The sequence below is a fragment of the Tenrec ecaudatus genome, chromosome 6 (assembly GCF_050624435.1).
Source record: "Tenrec ecaudatus isolate mTenEca1 chromosome 6, mTenEca1.hap1, whole genome shotgun sequence".
Lineage (NCBI taxonomy): Eukaryota > Metazoa > Chordata > Mammalia > Afrosoricida > Tenrecidae > Tenrec > Tenrec ecaudatus.
In genome coordinates this window covers 99780372-99788004 of record NC_134535.1, presented here as the reverse complement: position 1 = coordinate 99788004, position 7633 = coordinate 99780372, and the positions used below count along the sequence as shown (strand labels likewise).

Genomic DNA, 7633 nt, shown 5'->3' with positions numbered 1-7633 from the left:
CCTCCTAAAATTTACCTACTCATACAAATACATCTACCTTTGTCACTCCTATTCACCCTCCGTTTAAAAGGCAAAGCAGTATCATTTCTAGATCTAAAGTTCTAAGATAAAAACTTCAAAATCCACATGTCCAAATTTTAATAATCTCCTTTTCCTCAAAAAAAACCAAAACAAAACTGTGATAAGGCTCTCATGACAGTATGCGACACCACAATGCTCCCACCTGATGAGAGGAAAGTGCTCTGCCTATGGTGAGAATGTGAATTTTGGGAGGACCACGTGTTGGATGCTGTGGATTGAATTGTGCTTCCCCTCACCACACATGCTTGCTTGACCAGACCACGATTCTCTGGTTACCTAATGATACAATGTAACTGCTATGTCATGATCCCCCATTAAGTTTTAAAAGGATTGAGGGTAGAATGTAACAACCTTCAGCCCACAGCAGCCTCATCCAATGTAAAGGGAGTTTCCCTGGCTGGGGCACCCCTTTCCTGATCTTAAACCGTGCAGTATTCCCTTGTTCTGTTCTCATCACTGTCTCCTTCTCCGTGTACAAGCATCACATGAGCACAATGGAGTGTTCTGGAATTCCCATTCTTCTCAGTGCTATTTGTTTTTGGTTAAGATCCACATAGTTGAAAGCCTTTGTATCATCAATAAGACAAGTAAACATCTGTCTACTGTTCCCTGCTTTCAGCCAAGATCCATCTGACGTCAGCAGTGATGTCCCTCATACCACAGCCTCTGCTGCAACTGGCCTGAGTTTCTGGCAGCTCCCTCTGAATGTACTGCGGCAGTCATTTTTAAGTTGTCTCCTGCATCCTTCCATTGGAGTGGGCATGAATAGGGATCTATTCCAGTCAGCTGACGAGGCAGCTATCTTCCAAATTACTTGGCATAGAGGATTGAGTGCCTCCAGCACTGAGTCAGTTTGTTGAAGTGTTTCAATTGGTATTCTGCCAACTCCTGGAGCCTACTAAATGTTTTCAATGTGTAAGAATTTTTATATGTGAAACATGAGTTTCTTACTGTGACCTCTGATCTGTTTTAAACACAAGGACTTAGCAGCATGGAGTAGTTTCTGGGCAGCCTCTTGGGCTAGAGGGACTTGAGGTACAGACACTGTTTCATCAATCATAGAATGGAAGCCCTGGACAGTCAAGTAGGTGGAGATGTCTGGACACTCAGTCTCAATTCCAGTGGGTTCACTACCAAAAATAAGACTTACATAAAAGGAATTATGTTTTCCTGACATCTGCTTTTACTCTTGAAGAAGAGCCAACACGGAAGTGTCAAAAGTTTCTGATCTTGTGTCCATATGAGCTGTAGGTTTCTATGAGTGGGCATGACAGTATTATGGAGTATTACAAGAATTTGCTCACAGCACATTTGTGCTGTAGAAATATGGGGCCCAGAGGAGTAGCTATAATGGCAGCAGATGCAGGATGTGAATCCAGTGACTATGTTAGGAACACCCTGTGGGACATGACTCAGAACTTGATCTCATAAAAGTGATTTAGCAAGAGATTCAAACCAAAGTCTGTATATTTACTATTTCAACTCTCTCCTTGTTTTATGACATATACTAGTCTGGTAGGCATGGTTCTGCCTTTGTGAATGAGAGCTATTGAAAGTTTTGTCGGTTGGACTCGGGGATAGGAACGTGAGGTCAACTTGGGCACACGGAAGAATTATGACCAGTTGAGATGCAAAAGCGACAAAAGTTTATTTGCTAACTTGAGCTAGGGCTTCCCTCCCTCCATGGCCCAGCGCAGCAGGGACCCAGCGTCCAAACGGGAATCAGCCCGAGTTCTTTGTTCACCAGGCTTTTATTGGGTTAGGGAGCAAGGGGCAGTTCAGGGTTATTATTCTTTAAATTTATTGGAGAATATTTCTGGTGCCAGTCCTGTCCAGCAGTGACTGGCCAGTAGGGTCACGTGTGTCCTCCTGATTGGTCTGCCGACGGCGAGTGATCGCCAAAGTTCTGTTGGCTGAAAGGCTGTTGGACACTGTGTCCCATTGGTCAGCTCGGGTCAGGCCAGATCAAGCAGTGGGTCACGTCTGTTCCAGAAACCCAATACTGAAACTTATGCCCTTTCCAAGAAACTGAAACTTAGGCCCATCTCAAACTCTGGTTTTCCACAGCCTATTTTAGCCCCAGCCCAGTTGAACTATATAATTATGTATGCTTGTGCCCCACATGTCCTTTCACCAAACTCTATTGTTCCTGTGAAGAGTGTCCAGTCACTTCAGAGTTTTAAATGTGCAAGTCCACAATTCGTGTATTGTGGTCTAAAAAGCTAGCCTACACTTGGATAATTTCATTTCCTCAACAAGGGGACCAGAGCAACGAAGTCCCCAGGGAATACCTAAAATAGACTTTGGGGCCAGAGTGTGGCACTCCATCAGACTCGACCAAAAACACTCCTAAAGGTCAACAAACAGACCTGGAACTATTTACAGGTTTTTCTCTTTTTTTGTTGTTTTGTTTTCATTTGCTGCTTTGTTTTGCTCTGTCTTGTTTTTTGTGCATATTATCTCTGCAGGTCTATCTAGATAAGATAGGCTAATTAAGCAATCTGGAGGAGAAAATAACATTTAATAAAATGATTTATTAAAAAATTCTATACACTTCACTAAATTAATGAGACCAGAATTATCTTTTTTTGGGGGGGGGGGGTATCTGAAACTGTAAATATTTTTTATCATTTTATTAGGGGCTCATACAACTCTTATTACAGTCCATACAAACATAAATTGTGTAAAGCACATTTGTACATTCATTGCCCTCATCATTCTCAAAACATTTGCTCTCCACTTAAGCACTTGGCATTAGCTCCTCATTTTCCCCCTCCCTCCCTGCTCCCCCTCCCTCATGAACCCTTGATAATTTATAAATTATTATTTTGTCATATCTTGCCCTGTCTGACGTCTCCCTTCACCCACTTTACTGTTGTCTGTCCCCCAGGGAGGAGGTGATATGTAGATCCTTGTAATTGGTTCCCTCTTTCCACCCCACCTTCCCTCCACCCTTCCGGTATCGTCTCTCTCACCACTGGTCCTGGATTCCCTGTGTTTCCAGTTCCTATCTGTACCAGTGTACATCCTCTGATCTAGCCAGATTTGTAAGGCAGAATTGGGATCATGATAGTGGGGGATGGGGAGAATTTAGGAAATAGAGGAAAGTTGTCTGTTTCATCGTTGCTACATTGCACCCTGACTGGCTCCTCTCCCCACAACCCTTCCGTAAGAGGATGTCCAGTTTCCTACAGATGGGCTTTGGGTCTCCACTCCACACTTCCCCTCATTTACAATGATATGACTTTTTGTTCTGATGACGCCTGATACCTTATCCCTTCAACACCTCGTGATTGCACACCTCATGTGCTTCTTCCATGTGGGCTTTGTTACTTCTGAGCTAAATGGCGATTGTTTATCTTCAAGCCTTTAAGACCCTAGACGCTGTATCTTTTTATAGCTGGGCACCATCAGCTTTCTTCACCACATTTGCTTCTGCACCCAGAATTATCTTATGCCCCAATGGGAATGAGTTATAATATTCTCTATCATAAAATAATAAAGATACCTCTAAAATGAACCAGAGACATACATAAACCTAGATATATAAATGGAATTGCATCTCCCACTTAATTGTTGCCCCAATCTAAGAACAGTTAGTTCTTATGACATGACCTTACTTAATACTTGTCCTTTTGAAGAAGACATCACTGAAGATATGGATGTTATAGCAAAAGCTGGCAAAAAAATAGATGATGCCTTCCTATTAGAAATAATAGCATCCCCAGAGAAGTCTTAAAGGCGTATATTTAAGGCAGCCATTTAAGTAAGTCACCAAGTAAGTCCACATGGAAGAAGCACACCAGCCTGTACGATTCACGGACTGTAAATAGTAAAATCCAAATCTGAACATGGAAATAGTACCAGAGCTTAAATTCTGAACACCTGGTTTGCAGAAGGCTCTGGATAACAGTGGCAGCTCCAGATCCATTTGCAGTATCCTTTCATGGGTTAAGCCTCCAGTGAATTCCCTCTACCCATAATCCAGGGATGTAGGTATCCTTACTATCAGACAGAGAAATTTGTAAGTTTATTATGGCAGATGTAGTGCCACAGTGGTTATATGTTAAACTATGATCCATAAGGTCAACAGTTCAAAACCACCAGCCCCTTCGTGGGAGAAAGATGGGCTTTTTTGCTTATGGAAAGAATTACAATCTCAGACATACACCAGGGCAGTTCTAGCCCATCCTATCAAGTAACTGTGAGTCAGCATTGACTCTTTATTTTGAGGCAACTCTACAGAATGGCTTAATGGACAGATTGATGACTTCTTCTGGGGAGGGAAAGCCTTTGCTCTGTTCACTTTCGTTCATGCCTTTGTACTAGTATTTACCAAGTTAAAATTTTATCCAAGGGTAAAGCTCTTGGATGTAAACATCTCTCTAGAACACTTAAAAAACATTTTTTTCTAATCAGAAGTTATCAGATCCTCCAAATTGTGCCAATGCTTCTATTACTGGAGAAACCCGAGGGGCACAGGTTTACTACAATGGTGTGGAAATCAAGACAGGGAAGTAATCTTGGTATTAGATTTGAGATTTGTCAGCATACAGATGGTAGCTAAGACCATTGTTAAAAATTATAAACTAGATACAAAATAATAATAATGGACCATGTAAGATACACAATAATAATAATAATAATAATAATAATATAATTGATCAAGAATTCAAGAAGGTGGGAGGGTAGGAGAGGAAAGGGAAAAAAGAGGAGCTTATATCAAGGGCTCAAGTAGAAAATGTTTTGTAAATGATGATGGCAACATATGTACAAATATGCTCAATACAATTGGTTGGTATAAGAGCTGTAAGAGCCCCCAATAAAATAATTTTTAAAATTAAAAAAATTATAAAGGAGGAGTGTTTAGGATCATTAAAAAAGAGGTGAGGATGGAATGGTACAATTGTCAATGGTTAAAGAGAGGTAAGGGAAGGACAATCAGCAATGGAGTCTAAAAACCAAGAACTAGAGAGTTAGGACAAGAGCCAGAAAAGAATGGAGTCACCACAGTCAAAGCAAAGGAGATTCAAGGAAAACAAATGCTACATAAGGATGGCAGTTTCAGCTAAGAGGCTGGAGTGCAGGTTGAATTGCTTTGGATAAGAGACTAGATGGCAAAAAGAAAAAATGAACTTCTCTTTTAGGAGACCAGCAGATTTAGTCCTGGTGTAATATAAACATCACATTTTCTGTGAAGGAATAGGAATTTATTGTTCACCATTTTGGAGGTTAAAACTCTAAGTCAGGTCACCAGCTCTAAATATATAAAACACATATTTAAAATTGCAGGAAACTCCTGAGACTACCAATTAGGAAAGATTTACTTCCTTGTTGGTAATCTCAGGAGTATCTTGGCATTGTTTGTCATCTCCTCTGTGTATATGTTTTGGCTTCTCTTCTGTGGTTTTCATAGTATACTACAGTGATTGGGTTTATTCTCTGGTATAAGAGCCATGGTTGTGTGCTGGGTTTTGAGTTGGACTGCTTACTGCAGAGTCATCAGTTTGAACCCACCAGTTGCTCCTCCAGAGAAAGACGAGGCTTTCTGTTTCCATTATGATATACAGCCTCAGAAACTCACAGGGGGCGGTTCTATCCTGCCCTTTATGGTCAATAAGTCAGGATCTACTTGATGGCACATGGTAACCATCAGAATCTGTTTCTTTTTCTGTGTAAACCTTTTCTCGATTAAAAACAGTAATTGGTCTCATACAACATTTGCCATTTTGTTTTTAATCAATTTCCTTCAGTATAATGTCCTCCAGGTTCACCCATGTTATGAAATGCTTCCCAGATTCATGGTTATGTGTCTCCATTATTAGAAAATAAAACTTCACTTTTCTTTGTTTTAAAATGGGACAGCACAAATGCAGTCCCTTACTACCACCAAGTATGCAGTCATGTTTCCCACATCTGGAGACATCGCAGGACTCAGCATCTCCAGAGTACAATGGATAAGCCTCACCTGGGGAAACCACCTTCATCATTGTGGTATCTCCCCTTTAGCATTATTTTTTAGTGTTGTGTAATATTCCATTGCATGTACCAAAGTGTATTGATCCAGTCTTCCACTGATGGGCATTTCAGTTGTTCCTATCCTTTTGCTACTGTGAATAGTGCTGGGTGAATACAGGTCTGCACATATATGTTCCTATTGTGGCTCTTAATTCTTTAGGATATATATCGAGCGGAGGGATTTCTGGATCATAGGGTGTTTCTCTACCCAGTCTTTTTAGGAAGCACCATACTGCTTTCCACAGTGGTTGTCCCGTTTGACAGTCTCACCCACAGCAGATTAGGGTTGCAATCTTTTGGCACCCTCTCCAGCATTTGCAGTTTCTGTTTCTTTAGTGCTGCTCCGAATGCCAGTGTGAGACAGTCATTGTTCTGATTTGCATCTCTTGAATGGCGAGTGATGTTGAGCCTTTCATGATACTTTTGGTTGCCTGAATGTCTTCCTTGGTGGCTTGTCTGTTCATATTCTCTCCCTATTTGGGGATATTATTTGTCTTTTTCTGGTTGCATTGTTGAAGTTTTCTATAGATTTTAGAAATTAGTCCCTTGTCCAATGTATCATTGCCAACATTTATTTCCTAGTCTGAGGGTTCTCTTTTCATCCTCTCAGTGAACATTTTTGATGCACCTCACTGTCTAATTTGTAGGAGAGCCTAGTCCTCTATTTTGCCTTTTGCTGTGTGTGCTTTCCATTATAGTGTGTTTATGCCATGTTTTGTGGTCCTTGACTAGGCCCCTATTTTTTGTCACTGATGAGCATTATAGTTCGAGGTTTTAGATCTAGGTTTTTAATCCGTCTGCAGCTCGTTGTTGTATATGCAGTAAGGTATGTGTCTTGTTTCATTCTTCTGCAAATGGAAATCCAATTTTATCTCCAACATTTTTCTTTTTTTTGGTTCCCAAGTTTTATTCAAGAACTCATACAAAATATTCCCAAGAAGTGAGTTTTCTTCCTCTTCTTTTCCTGTTTAATCTGCAAGTATCCTAAGTCATAACTTTCTTTGTTCTTGGCAAACACACACAACCAATCACGTAGATTAATCTTCTTCAAATTTTTTTGTGAGATATTTCAAACACCTTTTGGAAATTATAGTTTTCTTGCCCTTGCTTCTTTCAATGCTTACAACGCCTCCACTGAGATGACTAACTTTCCTGTTCACCTTGATATTTTCTTGAATTCTCAAAATTGGTAGCATCCATGATTCCATCTTTTTCAGGGGGTAGTGCCAACAAGGGTGAACTTCAGAACCTGTTTCTCTGCCCACCGCCCCCCCCACCCCTCTTCACCACAGGCTTTTTCACAGGTGCCCTGGCAGTACTCAAGGCAGAAAAGGAGCAACATTTGTTGAAGGGACATTCCCTATTTGATGTGTTTTGTCTCTTTGTCAAAAGCCAGTCGTCTGTAGGTGGATGTATTTATTTCTGGGTTCTCAATCCTGTTCTATTGGTCTATGTGTCTATCAACATCCCAGTGCCAAGCTGTTTCGACTCCCCTGGCGATGCAGGAAATTTTAACATCAGAATGAGAGGCCTA

General features: G+C 40.8%; 1 non-coding gene across 1 annotated transcript; it reads right to left on the bottom strand.

Annotated features, from left to right (window-relative positions):
* Window positions 1–5936: 5936 nt before the first annotated feature.
* On the bottom strand, window positions 5937–6099 carry LOC142451947 (U1 spliceosomal RNA). The gene has a single exon (XR_012785043.1). It is a non-coding gene; the product is annotated as a U1 spliceosomal RNA (small nuclear RNA).
* Window positions 6100–7633: the final 1534 nt, after the last annotated feature.